Raw genomic sequence first — 19757 nt, 5'->3', positions numbered from 1 at the left:
CCCAGATTATTTCACATTCGCATTCGCTAATAACTTCACTGGATATTATTGAATTCTTTACTGCTATAAATACTCCTCCACCATTGGCGTTTATCCTATCCTTGCGGTATATATTCCATTCTGTGTCTAGGATTTCGTTACTGTTCACTTCCGGTTTTAACCATCTTTCCGTTCCTAATACTATATGCGCACTATTTCCTTCGATAAGAGATACTAATTCAGGAACCTTGCCCTGGATACTCCTGCAGTTTACCAATATTACGTTAACTTTTCCTGTTTTTGGTCTCTGAGGACGGACGTTCTTTATCAACGATGATAATGTCCTCTCTGGTAAGCCGTCATGTATTTTATCGTTTCGCCCAAGGGGGGGTCCCTCTAACCTAAAAAACCCCCGTGTGCACGCCACACGTACTCTGCTACCCTAGTAGCTGCTTCCGGTGTGTAGTGCACGCCTGACCTGTCTAGGGGGGCCCTACAGTTCTCCACCCAATAACGGAGGTCGATGAATTTGCAACCATTATAGTCGCAGAGTCGTCTGAGCCTCTGGTTTAGACCCTCCACACGGCTCCAAACCAGAGGACCGCGATCGACTCTGGGCACTATGCTGCAGATATTAAGCTCAGCTTGCACTCCGCGTGCGATGCTGGTTGTCTTCACCAAATCAGCCAGCCGCCGGAAGGAACCAAGGATGGCCTCAGAACCCAAGCGGCAGGCGTCATTCGTTCCGACATGTGCTACTATCTGCAGCCGGTCACACCCAGTGCGTTCAATAGCTGCCGGAAGGGCCTCCTCCACATTACGGACGAGACCCCCCGGCAAGCACACCGAGTGCACACTGGCATTCTTCCCCGACCTACCCGCTATTTTCCTGAGGGGCTCCATAACCCGCCTAACGTTGGAGCTCCCTATAACTAATAGGCCCGCCCTCTGTGACTGTCGGGACCTTGCCGGAGAATCGGCCACTGGCCCAACAGGCGAGGCATCCTGTGGTGGCTCGGAAACGATGTCATCACCACTAGGAAGCACCCCGTACCTGTTGGAAAGGGGTAAGGCAGCTGCCACGCGGCCAGATCCCACCTTCGCCTTTCGGCCAGGCACGCGCGAGCCCACCACTGTCCGCCATTCACCCTGGAGTGATGGCTGACCGGTAAGATGCTCACTGCCGGAAGACGCAGCGACATCAGGGGTTCCATGTGATTCCAAGGCCACCGAAGTAGGCATAGGTCTCACCACAGTTGCCCCAACGCCACTACGAGCCGACGCCTGCGCCTCGAGCTCGATGAGCCTAACAGACAAAGCCTCCACCTGCCCCCGAAGAGTGGCCAATTCTCCTTGCGTCCGCTCACAACAACCACAGTCCCTACACATTTTGGAGGATGGCTACTGACATTTTTTTCCAGAATCCCAGTGGCAAGTCTCCAGTTTAAGATGTTTTACAAACTCGAGTGATCGTCCCTAAATAACAGCTCCCTCTTACCTAGCTGTTTTGTACTCTGTTGGCACACCATGCCAAATAAATTATTCATGTGCTTTAATAATTATTTATAGTTGTTTAACTTCCATGAAAACAAACCATAAAACCGAAAAAACTGGATTTAGCCTTACTGGATTTCACCGTACTTCTGTTAGATTCCTAATGATATACTTGTTTGTAATTGATATTTTTGGTGACCATACAGCTTTATTTGACGATTTTAAAGATTTCTGAGTGCCAGTTCACTGAAACTAAAGTGTAAAAAATCAGTTTTGTATAAAAAACGGAAATTTAACATGAGAAAACCTACTAGGGAACTACACACATTAAAATGGACAAGTGAAGTAATAATTACAGATCAAAATGAAGCAGGTAGGTTGAACAATATCTGTTATACAGAGATGCCTTTGACCTGGCTGGAACGTAATAGAAAATGAGTGGATACATATGGGCCTCTGACTGTAATTGAATGTGTTGGTCATGAAACACTTCTGATTACATTACATCAACTGTTAATAAACAAATAGTAGACTGAGTTCCAATTTTTATGTAACCGTGACGTAATAGATAAGTGCTAATTGGGTTTATCTGTTTTGCGGGTCGTTTCTATTCACAATGTTGCTGCTCAACAATGTTATACATAACAGAGAGCAGTTTCTGCACTAATCGGTGTATGTTGTTGTACACTATTTCAGCGATATTTCTGGTTGGACACAATTTGAAGTCAACACTATTTTCGTCTTACGATTACTGTTATCTCAACGAAGGTCAGTGGTTTGTTTCAGCGTCACACGCTCTAACTATAGTCAACACACATAATCATAAGTGGAATCCAATGTGTGGCAGGCACGTTTGGCGTAATGCGGATTTACCAGCACGTATCGATTGACTTCAATCTCAGTGACAGCAGCCGATTCTATAACAGCTTCGCGGAGTGATTTTATCCTTTCTTGTGCAATTTAGGTATTACATAACATGAGATTAGTATGAAAACACAAGCATGACGTACTAAAACTTAGTCACCCATAGCAGACATCATAATGACACCGTGAAACACCACTTATAGATTTCGTGAAAACCTCAGTCCAGTAAGAGAGAGGGTCCGTAACCGTCTTCAGATATGCTGTATCTGACTAGTACAATTCCTTGCCAATTTGATCACTAAGAGCTAGCAGGCTGCGGAGATGCTGTCCGCTACTTTTTACCCGCTGTCAAAGTAGTGACAGACATTTTCAACAGCCGTTCAGCTGCATGTGACGGTGTGAACAATTGTTTCCTGCGTGATACCCAACTCCAGAAGTCTATTACTTGCAGTTATATTCAGAACATTCGGACCGAAGCTCGTTTAGATGGAACTGCATTCACTGATGTCAGAAATTGCGTCCTATTTGAAACTCATTGTCACTGACAAGGAGCGAGACGAGCCCCTTTTTCGCGGTCGGTTAGATTTCTTTTATGACTACCGTTTCTACAACGTGTTATATGGAGGCGAGTGGTTCACTACTCCCTGTGGACACGTTACACACTCTGCGATGAAACACCAACCCCTGTCGATCCAAGCTACTGCACGAATTCTGCGAACTATATTGACAAATACGTCTCAGTACACTGCCTATTTTAGGTCATCCATGGGGTCACGTGATCGTCTGGTAGCAGTTTCACATCTTCCACAGCGCTCCAAAGCGACCGATATGCTCTATCGTTAGTGGTCACTGATATGTTCCCCAGAAACCATATGTAAGAATGGTTTCTAAGATACCACATTTGAACCTGCCGACTTCCATATTTTACTTGCGAAAGGTAACAGCCTCATTTTCTCGCCAAGACAGTGCAATGGTGCAATAGTTTCGCTCATACCTGACGTTCAAATGGTTCAAATGGCTCTGAGCACTATGGGACTTAACAGCTGAGGTCCATATTTTACTTGCGAAAGGTAACAGCCTCATTTTCTCGCCAAGACAGTGCAATGGTGCAATATTTCCGCTCATACCTGACGTTCAAATGGTTCAAATTGCTCTGAGCACTATGGGACTTAACAGCTGAGGTCATCAGTCCCCTAGAACTTAGAACTACTTAAACCTTACTAACTTAAGGACTTCACACACATCCATGCCCGAGGTAGAATTCGAACCTGCGACCGTAGCATTCGCGTACCTGACGTCTCGCCATCAATGCGTCATGTCCGTCGCCATAAACTCACTACGGGAGCAGGTAATATTAGGCCTCCCCCAGGGTTCGGTATTATGTCCTTTACTGTTTTTCACTGTATATCAAGCATGAGTCTTCAGTTTTGTCGTACGGAAAGTACTACATGTATTGTTACGCCCTCCAGTTGTATCAAAGTGCAAAACCAATTAACATGGTGACGACTTTGAGACTCTCAATACCGACCTGATACGAGGTTAAGGCTCATTCCATCCAAAACCCAAGCAGTTTTGGTTGGTCATTACAGGTTCATTAGCTCCAAATATCTTCAATCCCTGCCATATATAACCCTAAATGGGGCAAATGACCACATCTCGCCTTAAATAAAGAATTTACGAATAATAGCAGACGAATATCTAAATTGGACTGAGCATGTAGCCACAGACTGCAAGAAGGGATAAGCATCTTTCCATGACCTATAAAAATATAGAAAGCTCCTCACGCCTGACCTGAAAAAGGAACTTGTACAAATACAAGTACTTCCGGTTGTTGATGACGGTGATGTTATCTTGCAAAGCCTTTCTCAGAAAATCTCGTGGATTTGGAATTAGTTATGAATGCCTGTATCCGTTATATATGTCATGTCTGCCTCTTTGATTATATCTCATCGTCATACGAACATTTATCCCGGCTACATGTAGACAAGCACATAGATTTCCGTACCATCTGTCTTCTCAACTGTCTTATCGACATATACTGCCGCCCCCGCCCCACCCCATATCTCTCGTCGGCATTAACGCTCTTGTCTGAACAACATGGCAGTAACCCCCATTCCTATAAGAGAAAAATCCTTTCTGTCCCATTCCATCGATCAGCCACTTTCTGGAATTACTTCTCAGGAGCAGGAACCCGGCTCTGGAGTAACCTCCCACGGTATATTAGAGAACTGAATAACATCTCCAGCTTCAGAAGACAGTTAATGAAATACCTACTGAAGCAACATTGATGTTTACCATTGACTCCTTATACACTAGTTATCCTCGAACACCTTTCTTTCCAGTCAGGTCTTCCTCATTTCCCAGTATTTATACCTGGTGCAGTCTGCTTATATTTCCTATCCCCATGGCTCCCTGTATCAGAAAATATCTGATTTGTACACCCATTAATTCTTTTTATTACAGCTACTATCATTAGTGTTTTTATTGTCATTATTATAATAATAATATCAGTACTAGTGGCGGCAGCAGCAGTGGTAGTACAAACAATGCCAATGTTAACTTTATTTGTTCATTGTATCGCTTATATTGTCACTACAGGCAGTGAAATCATTTTAATACTATTTCTGATATTGAAACTATAATATCTTGTGTAACTGTGATCTGAAATAGTCCTGATTGTGTGAAACACGGGTCCGATGTAAAAGAGGGCCTGGTGTCTGTAATCAGGTCAGAACACACATATAAATAATTTACACGAGCGGCGTTCAGCCGTCAACTTTTTCAGGTGGTACAGTTTGAAGTCTGTCTCCTCATAGCCATAAAGGGGCACAAGAAGTTTGAAGGAAAAACTAACTTGTATTCATTTTCAAATATACACCTGCAAATGGTGCATCGACTCATCCTTGCAATAAAGTATACTGATCCACACTACTTTTAAAATGGCTCTGAGCACTATGGGACTTAACAGCTATGGTCATCAGTCCCCTAGAACTTAGAACTACTTAAACCTAACTAACCTAAGGACAGCACACAACACCCAGTCATCACGAGGCAGAGAAAATCCCTGACCCCGCCGGGAATCGAACCCGGGAACCCGGGCGCGGGAAGCGAGAACGCTACCGCACGACCACGAATTGCGGACACACTACTTCTTAAATTGTCCTCACCCACATGTGTGTGTTTCATCGAGGCAGAGGAACAGGAATTAAGGCAAATCCAATGATAATACTTTAAAATTAGTCCCTCTACCAACGCATTTCTATCTTGCTGTGTAGCTGATATGACAGTGGAAACTGAGACTTTTAACTTATATTGCAATAGCAGAATATTAGACATATTTTTCGGTAAAGATATGAAGACAAATTATGTTTCACTGCAAGAAGTAAGTTCCTTCCATAAACTGGATACTTTCATACACCCGTTACCCCATCGAAATATTCGCTAGAACTTCACTCGCCATCACAATAAACCATCGCTTCTGCATTCGTAGGTAAACTGACAAATATGATTTTCATTCATAATGATGAGGAGGTTGCAAAGTTCAGCAGGGATCTGTCTCGTCCTCATTTTTCCTTACCCTGTACTCGTCGGTTTCTACACGCATTTCAGTGAGCCGACATTCAAAATTAAACAAGCATTAGACTTTCTTCACCAAACATATTGTCGCTTCCGGAGTAGCAAATCGCAAGTCCTAATGCAAGAGAACAGCTGAGTAACCTTCTGTATCTATACTTCCCTGGGCTAATGAAGCTGTCGAAATGTGTAAGCCAACTTAAGAAGCAAACATCTGTGAAATACGGCAAACAGGAACTTTTGATACAGATACCTAACGGCCAGGGCATCTGTCCCACTATGTGCTGCATGTAATGCGAATTGATACAGAGGCAATAATATCATAAATTCTGGACATGATGGTGAACACTTACGGGAGAAACGAAAAAGGTATTCCAAACACTAATAGGGTTTCAGGAACGACAGTATTTCCAAAAACATAATCTGTTCATCCTAGCGTATGCAAATGGGGACACATAGTCCGTAGGTCTTTCGGAATTAGGCGGGACAGTCATGAGATCGAATAAATTGATTTAGTCATGGACGAAATAATCTATCTCACCTATTATGCTGAACTAATTAGCAGGCGCTACGGAATAAACACATCCTTTGTCTGATGGAAAGAAAGCTACGTAGCACATAACAAACACGCTTTAAAGAACGTTAGTGGAAGATAGGCAGTAAATCTGTTACTGAGGGAGATTGGTAAATAATATACCCTTATCCCTCTTAATTAATTGAAGCCTAAAAGAGGCATAATACGTCTTTCAGTGAAAACTGACTGTAGTCCAAGGCTGGCCACAGTGTGCCAAACTACAGGCTCTCCAAGTGTGCGGACCACGGATGGACTGCTACGAATTTACACCTTCCTTCTTGGGAGTACCTCATGCCGCGCGACGTTTCATTTAGCATTGCGCTGCGCTGTAGCATTTTTCGATCGGCAGTACTGTCTTCCCACTGAGGCAGAATCGTGGTATCAGCGCTATTTATCCTTCAGTATTTGTTGGCAGTATGAAGGACATTCACTGGTCCGGTGCTTGTTTGCACAAAAAGAGTCAGTCTAGCCATATATAGCCACAAGACTTTAAAAATGAATGGGAATGACAGATGAAAGCGACATGAATTCTCAAAATATATTATGGGTACTGATAATTAGATATCGAACGCTACTACAGCTCTATGTAGGAGGATTGTAAAGACGTAGTTGGTAAAATTGAAAGAGCAAAAAATTACAATGCTCAGCAGACTGGATTCATTGTGCTGTACGTCAATAAACACTTTGTGCAATGCGCGTAGAAATTAGTGGTACGAACAGTAAAATTGCTGAAGTCAGACTAATTGTTCCAGCGTCACTTGCAACAATTTTTGATGTAACTGAACGAATAATGTAGATTACATATTACATACTCGTATTAAGTCAAGGGGCATGTGGAACTATTTTTTCGATTTAATACCTGATATTGTTGAACTTATAAAAAAAAACAGTGCATGGACGAAAATTAGAGAATTCGAAATGGACTGCCGACCTTGCTTTTTAAGTGGACTTGACTGCACACTGTCCACACTAAGACGACATTCCAAAGTGAGAATCAACTTATGTCCAGTTCGGTAAGGATGGTAGAAGATACATATTCTGACTAAGAGAATCTAGTTCTTTAAGCTCCCTGGCGCTAAAAGAAACACGACGTTTAAATAATTCTTCATGGTCTTGAAAGAGTTACAAAGATAGTTTTCTGAACGTTTTCAGGACACTGCCTACCTTAGATTTGATTTTGAGCTGTTATCGAGACCGTTTGACGCTTTCTTTGAAAGAGCCCCTGAGCCCATGTAGATGCAACTCATCGGTCCATAAGTTAATACCTCTGTTAAAGACAAGTCGCTTTACAATAAAACTGTCCAAGACGTCTACACTGCTTACCTCACATAGAGCTTCCACTTCTCCATAAAGAGGCTGCAACAGTGCCACAATACTTTGATCAAGATATGTGTGTCAAAGCACTCTTTTGATTATAAAACTAAATAAGTCACGAATATACAGCAACCTGAGTGTGAAATTGTATGTGTCTGTCTGATTGGTTCAAATGTCTCTAAGCACTATGGGACTTAACATCTGAGGTCATCAGTCCCCTAGCCTTAGAACTACTTAAACGTAACTAAGATAAGGACAGCACACACATCCGTGTCCGAGGCAGGATTTGAACTTGCGACCGTAGCAGCAGCGCGGTTCCGGACTGAATCGCCTAGAACAACTCGGCCACAGCGGCCGGCTCTGTTTGTACGCGGACCGTTTGTACCAGATATAAATTACTTTATGCCTCAAGAATGACAAAAGTAATAAAACTCTACTGAAAATTTGTTTTTTGTGACCTACATTGTTGACGAATGTAAAACAAAACTTACTCGTATGTAGTGCGAGAGCATTGCCATTCAAATTCAGCGTACTAGTGGTCCCTCTTTTCCCCCTCCTCGCACTCAGACATTGTGTCGTGATGGTGGGGGAAGTGTGCAGTAAGGTTGAGCACAATGGCACGGAAGCCAGGGCATGGCTCGCGAGCCGAATTCTTGGCCAGCTCTGCCTTAAGCTGACCATTATATACACAGTAGGGGTACAACACTTTGTAACGTTCTGTGGTTTGTAAATGACATATACAACTCTTATCAATAAATTGATCTCCGTAGGCTGATTTTGGGAAATGAGGGCAACTCCAAGAGAGAATAGAGAGCAGAAAAGAACTTATGGACACACAGCTGTGAGTGACATCCTAGAGAGGTACACGTACTTCAATGTGAAGATGAAATATCTTTGACCGTGTCAGTTTCAGTGAATGAAGCGACACATCAGAACACACCAGGCATATCCGAATGTTCTATCTGTACTAGTTTTTCAGCTCCACACTTATGGTAGCAGCGAGCTGGAGAACCATCATGTAGGAGTTACATCACTATTCGTATCACCAAAGGCACTACTTGCAGTAGGGGAGGCAGATTCACCCGCAGGATGTTCAAATGGTTCAAATGACTCTGAGCACTATGGGACTCAACTGCTGAGGTCATTAGGCCCCTAGAACTTAGAACTAGTTAAACCTAACTAGCCTAAGGACATCACACACATCCATGCCCGAGGCAGGATTCGAACCTGACATACTGAGGCTGAAGTGTTGTTGATGGATCACTGCCACCATTCCCCGGGAGCTCTCCATAATCCTCAGGTGGGTGTTGTGATGGATGAAGATACAGCCTCCCATAAAGATAGCCTCACCAGTTGTTGGCACAGATGACATAACTCCCAGCAGATTGGTGGACTCTGCGGCGATAACAGTAATAAAACAGTCACCACAGGGGCACGAAGGTGTAATAGGGCTGCACAGCGCTATAAGTGATACACACAGAGATGGCCAAAGTCATGGGATACCTCCTAATATCGTATCACAACTCCTTTCGCCCAACGTACTGCAGTAGCTCGATGTGTCATAGACTCATCAAGTCGTTGAAAGTTCCCTGCGGAAGTATTAAGCCAAGCTGCCACTATAGCCATCCATAATTGCGAAAGGATTACCGGTGCTGGTTTATGTGCATGAATTGACATCTCGTTTAAGTCCCATAATTCTCGGATGAGATTTACGTTGGGCGACCTGGGTGGCTGAGTCATTCGCTCGAAATGTCCCGAATATTCTACAAACCAATTGCGAATAATTGTGGCCTAGTAACATGGCGCACTGTCATCCATAAGAGTTCCATCATTGTTTGGGAACATGAAGGCCATGAATGGCTGCAAATGGTCTACAACTAGCCGAACACAACCATTTCCAGTCAATTATTGGTCCAATTGAACCATATGACCCAGTACATTCCATGTAAAGACAACTCACATCATTGTGCAGACACCACCAGCTTGCATAGCGGATTGCTGAGAACTTGGGTCCATGGCTATACAAAACTCATAAAAGACGAGGTGCATTCAAATTCTAAGGCCTCCGATTTTTTTTCACCAGACTGGAAAGAGATAGAAACATGCGCTTTGTTTTAAAATGAGGCCGCGTTCATTGTCAATACGTCCCAGAGACGGCAGCACCGTATGGAAGATGGAATTTTACCGCCAACGGCGAGAATGAGAACTGTTTTAAATACTTAAAATGGCGACGTTTTCCTTACTTGAGCAGCGTGCAATCATTCGTTTCCTGAATTGGCGTGGTGGGAAACCAATTGAAAATCATCAACAGTTGAAGGAGACATGTGGTGATGGAGTTATGGATGTGTCGAAAGTGTGTTCGTGGGTGCGACAGTTTAATGAAGGCAGAACATTATGTGACAACAAACCGAAACAACCTCGGGCTCGCACAAGCCGGTCTGACGATATGATCGAGAAAGTGGAGATAACTGTTTTGGGGGATTGCCGAACGACTGTTGAACAGATCGCCTCCAGAGTTGGCATTTCTGTGGGTTCTGTGCACACAATCCTGCATGACGACCTAAAAATGCGAAAAGTGTCATCCGGGTGGGTGCCACAAATGCTGACGGATGACCACATGGCTGCCCGTGTAACATGTTGCCAAACAATGTTGACGTGCAACGACAGCATGAATGGGACTGTCGGTTGTGACAATGGATGAGACGTGGATGCCATTTTTCAATCCAGAAACAAAGCGCCAGTCAGCTAAATGGAAGCACACAGATTCACCGCCACCAAAAAAATTTCGGCTAACTGCCAGTGCTGAAAAAATGATGGTGTCCATGTTCTGGGACAGCGAGGGCGTAATCCTTACCCATTGCGTTCCAAAGGGCACTACGATAACAGGTGCATCCTACGAAAATGTTTTGAAGAACAAATTCCTTCCTGCACTGCAACAAGAACGTCTGGGAAAGGCTGCGCGTATGGTGTTTCACCAAGACAACGCACCCGCACGTCGAGCTAACGTTACGCAACAGTTTCTTCATGATAACAACTTTGAAGTGATTCGTCATGCTCGCTAATCACCTGACCTGGCTCCTAGTGACTTTTGGCTTTTTCCAACAATGAAAGACACTCTCCGTGGTCGCACATTCACCAGCCGTGCTGCTATTGCCTCAGCGATTTTCCACTGGTCAAAACAGACTCCTAAAGGAGCCTTCGCCGCTGCCATGGAATCATGGCGTCAGCGTTGTAAAAAATGTGTACGTCTGCAGGGCGATTACGTCGAAAATTAACGCCAGTTTAATCGATTTCGGGTGAGTAGTTAATTAGAAAAAGAATCGGAGGCCTTAGAACTTGAATGCACCTCGTACTATCACCTCTTACCAACTGAAATCCGGATTCGTCCCACTATGTGACGGTTCTCCACTCTGGTAGGGTCCAACCGATGTGGTCTAGAGCCCAGGAGAGTCGGTGCAGGTAATGTTGTGCTGCTACCAAAGCCACTCGCATCGGTCGTCGGTAGTCCGCTGCCACAGCCCATTAACGCGCAATTTTCCCACACTATCCTAACGGATACGTTCGTTGCAAGTCCTACATTGATTTCTGCGATTGTTTCACGCAGTGTTGCTTGTCTGTTAGCACTGACAACTCCACGCGAACGCCACTGGTCTCGGTCGTTATGTGAAGGCTGTCGACTACTACGTTGATCATGTTGAGAGGTAGTGCCTGAAATTCGGTATTCTCAACACAATCTTGCGTCTAGCTCCTAGTACTACTCCGCGTTCAAAATTTGCTAATTTCCTTCGTGCAGTCACAATCAAGTCCTAAATCATTTCAAGTGAATCACCTGAGTACCGATGACAGCTCCATCAATTCAGTGCCCTTTTATACCTCATGTACGCGAGGCTACCTCGTCTGTATAAGTGCATATCGCTATGACATGACTTTACGCACCTCAGTGTATGTACTTGCAGTTGTCGTGGAGTATGTTCCACTGGGTCATCTCTCTTAACTCATGATGGAATGGCACATGCCTGGTGCTGACATCGGGGTCAGAAACCGTTTATCTCAATCATAAAGTCGGTGTATCTCCCTATAAACTCATATCTGGCGACACCTCTTTATCCCGCCAATGGCCATTTCCTTACGTGTGTCCCCATTGCGCAAAATATCGCCGGTTTTTTCTTCTATTTTAACATTTGTGATTTAACCTGATTGCATTGTTGAGTAGTCATAGCTGTTGATAAAGATTTCAACTTTGTACCAACTAATCTACGTAAATCTGTTGCGAAAAACGGACGTTGATTGACTTTGGTTACTATAATAAAGAACGTATACAAAAACGTTACATTTCCCATAAGACTTCTTCAGAATTCAGGATAGTTCACAATTAGAAGAAACTATTCTCTGCAATGTTAAAGCCGGCCGGTGTGGCTGTGCGGTTCTAGGCGCTTCAGTCTGGAACCGTGTGACCGCTACGGTCGCAGGTTCGAATCCTGCCTCGGGCATGGGTGTGTGCGATGTCCTTAGGTTAGTTAGGTTTAAGTAGTTCTAAGTTATAGGGGACTGATGACCACAGATGGTAAGTCTTATAGTGCTCAGAGCCATTTCAACTATTTTGCAATGTAAACAGAAGCTTTTAGATCCATAAACTGGGCGCAGAAAAAAACACATCTTAAGGAATCGTGTAACAAATATTTCGTTTTGCAGACTAAATGGTACTGATTGACTAATGGAGGAAAACGTCTCCAACGAGTCAATTAACGTAATTCAGTAACTTAGGAAGTAGACCTGAAAATCGAACAAAATATGATTACAATACTGCATAAGAAGTACATCGAAAGGAAATCTGATATGATTAACATTTAAATTATAGAGACAGTTGTGTGTTTCTATATCTAGGAAGGTTACAAGAGCCGGCCTCTGTGGCAGAACGGTTCTAGGCGCCTTAGTCCGGAACGCGCTGCTGCTACGGCCGCAGGTTCGAATCCTGCCTCGGGCATGGATGTGTGTGATGTCCTTAGGTTAGTTAGGTTTAAGTAGTTCTAAGTTCTAGGGGACTGATGACCTCAGATGTTAAGTCCCATAGTGCTCAGAGCCATTTGAAGTTACAAGAACCGACTGTATTACTTGGTAAAGAAGAAAATACACGGTCCAGTGCCGCGGGGAGTGGCATTGCGGTTTCAGGCGCTTTGTCACCGATTGCGTGGCCCCTCCCGCCGGAGGTTCGAGTCCTCCCTCGGGCATGGTTGTTTGTGTGTTGTTCTTAGCATAAGTTAGCTTAAATAGTGTGTAAGTTTAGGGATTGATGGCCTGTGCGGTATGCTGCCTCAGGATTTCACACACATATGAACATAGTCCATTCACATTAATGTGAACACCTTTGAAAAGACCTTTCATTTGTTGCAGTGCATACGTGCTGGAAGAAAGTCTATGAGCTCCTGGAAAGAATCGCCAGGGATGTGGAACTATGCCAACTTCAGTTCAGTGGGCAGTTGTTCTAGGTTTCATGGATCCATGGTGCGAACAGCTGCATTGAGGTAGTCCTACAGCTTCTCGATTGGGTTTTAATTCTGGTTAGTTTGGTGGACATTCTGAGTACACTAAAATCATGAGCTATGTGACACATGGAATTGTACTGCTGGTGTATGTAATCCTGTCGAGGAAAAATAAACTACATGTACTCTCAGGTCTGGCCATGGTCCCCAACTATAGATATATACTTGTGTTGATCCTCTGTGCCATCTAGAAAGATGAGATCGCCCAAGGAATGCCGCAAAAACACTCCCCAGAAAATAACTCTCTCTCCTATACCCTTTGCTTTCAGACGTTTCATGCTGTACACGCTCCATCCTTCGGCCTGGACCCTTCCGACGACTGTTGCAGGCCCATCTGAGTAATGAAATATTAAATGTGGTTTATCTAGAAAGGCCACCTGTCGCCATTCAGTCAACGTCCAGTTGCCGTATGGCGTTCATGTCCCAGTCATCATCGCCGATGAACAGCAGTCAGCTTGAGTGCATGAACCATACGCCAGTTGCAGAGTCCCATAAACAGCAACGTTCACTGAACGGTCGTTGAGGAGATACTGTTTGTATTCCCTTGGTTCATCTGGGCGACCAGTTGCTCAACAGTTTAAACATCTGTTGGCCCATACACTTCTCCGCAGACGTAGTTCACCCCTGCTATCTACGGGCCGTGGTGCTCCATACTTTGCCTCGGCGCCGGTTTTGTATGGCTCGTTTCTGAAATACTCGGTATACTTCAATCACGGTGGGACGCCGACAATTTACAAACTCAGCCGTTTCGGAAATGCTCCTACCCTTGTCCTGAAACCCAATGAACACGCCCTTTTGGACATCAGATAAATCGCTACATTTCGGCATTACTATAACGACTACAATGTCTTCCGCGTCCCAACGACCCGCGTTATACAGGGCGGTCCATTGATAATGACCGGGTCAAATATCACACGAAATAAGCGTCAAACTAAAAAACTACAAAGAACGAAATTGTCAAGGGGGAAATCAGATGGCGCTATGGTTGGCCCGCTAGATGGCCCTGCCATAGGTCAAACGGATATTAACTGCGTTTTTTTTTAAGTAGGAACCCCCTTTTTTTATTACATATTCGTGTAGAACGTAAAGAAATATGAACGTTTTAGTTGGACCACGTTTTTCGCTTTGTTATAGATGACGCTATAATAGTCACATGCATGAAGTACGTGGTATCAGGTAACATTCCGCCAGTGCGGACGGTATTTGCTTCGTGATACGTTACCTGTGTTAATTACGGAAAAGGTCGATATCGTGTTGATGCACGGCTATTGTGATCAAAATGCCCAACAGGCATGTACTATGTATGCTGCTCGGTATCCTGGAAGACATCATCCAAGTGTCCGGACCGTTCGCCGGATAGTTACGTTATTTAAGGAAACAGGAAGTGTTCAGTCACATGTGAAACGTCAACCACGACCTGCAACAGTTGATGATGCCCAAGTAGGTCTTTTAGCTGCTGTCGCGGCTAATCCTAACATCAGTGGCAGACAAATTGCGCGGGAATCGGGAATCTCAAAAACGTCGATGTTGAGAATGTTACATCAACGTCGATTGCACCCGTACCATATTTCTATGCACCAGGAATTACATGACGACGACTTAGAAGTCGTGTACATTTCTGCCACTGGGCGCAAGAGAAATTACGGGGCGATGAGAAATTTTTTGCATGCATTCTATTTAGCGACGAAGTGTCATTCACCAACAGCGGTAACGTAAACCGGCATAATACACACTACTGGGCAACGGAAAAATCAACGACGGCGGCGACGAGTGGAACATCAGCGACCTTGGCGGGTTAATGTATGGTGCGGCATTATGGGAGGAAGGATAATTGGCCCCCATTTTGTCGATGGCAATCTACATGGTACAATGTATGCTGATTTCCTACGTAATGTTCTACCGATGTTACTACAAGATGTTTCACTGCATGACAGAATGGCCATGTCCTTCCAACATGATGGATGTCCGGCACATAGTTCTCGTGCGGTTGAAGCGGTACTGAATAGCATATTTCATGACAGGTATTAAAATTCATGGAGAAGAAGTAAAAACTTTGAGGTTCGCCGATGACATTGTAATTCTGTCAGAGACAGCAGAGGACTTGGAAGAGCAGTTGAACGGAATGGACAGTGTCTTGAAAGGAGGATATAAGATGAACATCAACAATAGCAAAACGAGGATAATGGAATGTAGTCAAATTAAGTCGGGTGATGCTGAGGGAATTAGATTAGGAAATGAGACACTTAAAGTAGTAAAGGAGTTTTGCTATTTAGGGAGTAAAATAACCGATGATGGTCGAAGTAGAGAGTATATAAAATGTAGACTGGCAATGGCAAGGAAAGCGTTTCTCAAGAAGAGGAATTTGTTAACATCGAGTATAGATTTAAGTGTCAGGAAGTCGTTTCTGAAAGTATTTGTATGGAGTGTAGCCATGTATGGAAGTGAAACATGGACGATAACTAGTTTGGACAAGAAGAGAATAGAAGCTTTCGAAATGTGGTGCTACAGAAGAATGCTGAAGATAAGGTGGGTAGATCACGTAACTAATGAGGAGGTATTGAATAGGATTGGGGAGAAGAGAAGTTTGTGGCACAACTTAACTAGAAGAAGGGATCGGTTGGTAGGACATGTTTTGAGGCATCAAGGAATCACAAATTTAGCATTGGAGGGCAGTGTGGAGGGTAAAAATCGTAGAGGGAGACCAAGAGATGAATACACTAAGCAGATTCAGAAGGATGTAGGTTGCAGTAGATACTGGGAGATGAAGAAGCTTGCACAGGATAGAGTAGCATGGAGAGCTGCATCAAACCAGTCTCAGGACTGAAGACCACAACAACAACAACATGACAGGTGGATTGGTCGTTGAAGTACCATACCATGGCCCGCACGTTCACTGGATCTGATGTCTGCGGATTTCTTTCTATGGTAAAAGTTGAGGGATATTTGCTATCGTGATCCACCGACGACGCCTGACAACATGACTCGGTGCATTGTCATTACGGCAGGCGAACTACTCGCTGTTGAGAGGAATGTCATTAAACGTATTGGCATATGCATTGAGGTTTACAGACATCATTTTGAGCATTTCTTGCATTAATGTGGTACTTACAGGTAATCATGCTGTAGCAGCATGCGTTCTCAGAAATGATAAGTTCACAAAGGTACATGTATCACATGGGAACAACCGAAGTAAAATGTTCAAACGTACCTACGTTCTGTATTTTAATTTAAAAAACCTACCTATTACCAACTGTTCGTCTAAAATTATCAGCCATATGTTTGTGACCATTATGTCGCCATCTATCACAAAGCGAAAAAAGTGGTCCAACTAAAACATTCATATTTCTTTACGAACTACACGAATATTTAATAGAAAATAGGGTTCCTATTTAAAAAAAACGCAGTTGATACCCGTTTGACCTATGGCAGCGCTATCTAGCGGGCCAACCATAGCGCCATCTGGTTTCCTCCTTCAAGCTAGACGAGTTCTTTGTAGTTTTTTAGTTTGACGCTTATTTCTCGAGATATTTGGCCCGGTCACTTTCAGTGGACCAGCCTGTATATTCTCAACCGTCAGGGCTGCCACCTGCCGTCTGTGGATGGGTATATCACGTTGACGCCGAATATTGTCAGTCGTCATATTAATGATACTGGACCGTGTGCAATAGAGATGATGAAAAAGAGTTCTCTTAGTAAATTTAATACTATTTTCAACACAAAGATTACCATGTGTCTGAAACTGAAATTACTGTCAGCGGGTATTACTGAATTTGACTTACGGCTGTGCGAGTTGGTGTTTTAATTCCGAAACCATTCTAATGCTGAGAGATATTCAGTGAGCTATTGATGTTGCAGGCCAGTAGCAGAGACTGGGATACAATAAAATACATCGGGCAACACTCTGGAATTGAAGATCTAATTTTAGACCACTTAAACTATATGAAGATTGACTGGATGTGTATCCAGGGGAATGATTGTCATGTCGCCTAGGGAACGTCTTTTATGGATATAAAGGGACAAATTATTCATAATCGATTTGAATTATGAAAAACTGCACCAGTTACTTAGTTTGTCGCGCTCAGCACAGAGCGTTTCGAGAATATTTTTGTGACGTTTGAATACAATTAACAAGTAAAAACACCGTCTCTAACATTAGTGTACAACAATCATTCCAAGGATCATTTAGTCTGATTTTACGATAGCATTATGACCTCAAAAAAAAAATCTACAGTGCAAGAGAGGCAGAAAATCCTATATATTAATTTTAGAAAAAATATTTATGTAAACAAATACACATCAAAATGAGAATAAATTGCTGAAAAACGTTGTGCTGATAATGAAAAAATAAGTAACTGGTGAAGTTTTTCATTATTCAGATCACAAAATATTCTGACGAAAACATATCAATAGCTTAAGAGGCTACCTCGATGCCTACAGTGAAGTGAAAATAAGGGAAGGCCTTAGACGGCAGCGGATGTGAAAAGATAATTGATGATCCAGTTACACAAACCTTCAGCTCATTAGCTTCTTCTTGTGCCACTGTCTACGTCTGAGTTAGAAAGTTAGAGTTTGCTTCAACGTGAAATAGTTATATTTTCAAGACAGACAAATAAATTTACGCTTCATCATTTACGGGATGAAGTACTAATCTATCTCACTTCGTATGCAGCCAGTCGAATAACGCATACGCAAAGAGTTTTTTTGGCATTATTTAGCTACTGTTAATATTTTTCAACCCATGCAGTACATAGTTACAAAGTTACAAACACCTTCAAAGATTTAAAAAAAATACTGAATCAAACTTAATACTTGTGAAGAAAAAATTTTGTTCCACCTTTTTACTCATCTGTTCCATATTTCCTGCCACATTGTTTTGCTTGCCATTGGCCCTCGTGGAGAACATTCGCACGGGCTCTCCCAAACCTGTGGGATCACGCCGTATTTTGCGCTCCCTCCACTACCGAATGTCAATAGATGTCACCCAATTCAAAGTGAATATCTGCGGCACTCCACCCTTTTTTTACTGACAAATCGCATCAGTGGCCGTAAAATTGACACGCATCGGGATTGTTTATTTTCAAAGGCGTTTTAACTCGCTGTCACATAAAGAGAAAACGATAGCAGTATGAAGAGCTGCGGTCGTTTGCACACACAGGATCTGTGGACGCGACTGCGAGAATTTAAACTCATCACCTCCAACGTTGTCACTGTAGCTTTTATTCGGTCGCTTCGTAATTGTGTGTCACGTGGCGTGCACAGTCATTTCGCATACGTTCTTGAAAAAGTGCTTACATTTTGTGCGTCTTCCATGATAGTATCCTGTTTGACAAGTTATCTGCAAGTATATTTTCTACCGCATTCTCAAAGTAGTGGATCGTATTTAGTAAACTTACAGTTAGCCACGGTCCGTAGGATACGTCTTGCTTGGCATTGGGTAAGTTTAGGACATACGTTTCTGAATTCTCAGTGCTGCTTGTTCGTGCCTTGATACTGCGTGTATTCCTCGTTATGTAATTGTAGCCTCAACGCGTCAAAATTATTCAGATATTATCAGTATCTACGAATCAACAGAGGGAATTGTTCGCATTAGAATGAGACAAAATGGAATGATCCCACCAATAATGTCGTCTCATCAGAGTGTTCGCACATGTTATACACGGCAGCAGTTCCACTACTGCATTTGTTGGTCTATGAAGTGATCCGTGACCTTAGGTCAGAGAAGTAAGACCATTCAGCTGGAACCTCTCTTGTGCAGTTGGTCTCATGTTGTCGTGGAATTTCCTTGAATGTAGATATGGGGAAAGCCATTTCCTACAGAGATGATAGTCCTGACCAGTTGCAAAGGTTTGTAAATGATTTGCCATGGATGATAGGCCCTGGTCGTCGAGACATAATGCCTGCCTCTCAGCCAATAATTCCTTGTTCCCTGTGTAGGAACGAGTGGTATGTCGTGTCTGTCCTGTGTCTGTGTCGAGCGGTAGTAGGCGGATCCCAGGTTTGGGAAAGCTGGGAAATGGGCACCAGGGTTGGAAACATTTGAATGTTCTTGTTTAGCAACGTTCTTCCGTTTACTACTTTGAGCAGTACCTAAGGTAATCTGTACTCGACGTGGGGTAACCTGATGGTGCTAACGTATATAGTACTAGCGCTACAAGGATGCACATTTTGTCGTCAGTCTTCCGACTGTTTTGATGCAACCGGCCGTGATTTCCTCTGCTGTGCAAACGTCTCCATTTCATAGTAGCTCTCGCAACAAATATTCTCATGATATAATGCTGAAAATTTATTTAATGGCCCACTTCAGAAACATTACCTTTACTTGAGTTTTTATATTTTTTCCGGACACAGTCACTTGAGCATTTAACGCTGCCGAAACTGTATTGTTAACAACGCTGCGGAAACCGCTTGCAGCATGTGTC

At 43.4% G+C, this 19757-nt stretch overlaps 1 protein-coding gene across 1 annotated transcript in view; it reads right to left on the bottom strand.

Moving 5' to 3' along the window:
* LOC126156206 (zwei Ig domain protein zig-8-like) overlaps window positions 1–19757 on the bottom strand; it is a 476222-nt gene that overhangs the window by 72734 nt on the left and 383731 nt on the right. The window lies entirely within an intron of this gene.

Source organism: Schistocerca cancellata, unplaced genomic scaffold, assembly GCF_023864275.1.
Source record: "Schistocerca cancellata isolate TAMUIC-IGC-003103 unplaced genomic scaffold, iqSchCanc2.1 HiC_scaffold_1106, whole genome shotgun sequence".
Classification (NCBI taxonomy): domain Eukaryota; kingdom Metazoa; phylum Arthropoda; class Insecta; order Orthoptera; family Acrididae; genus Schistocerca; species Schistocerca cancellata.
Note: the sequence above shows the minus strand (reverse complement) of the source record. Positions and strands in the feature narration are given on the sequence as shown.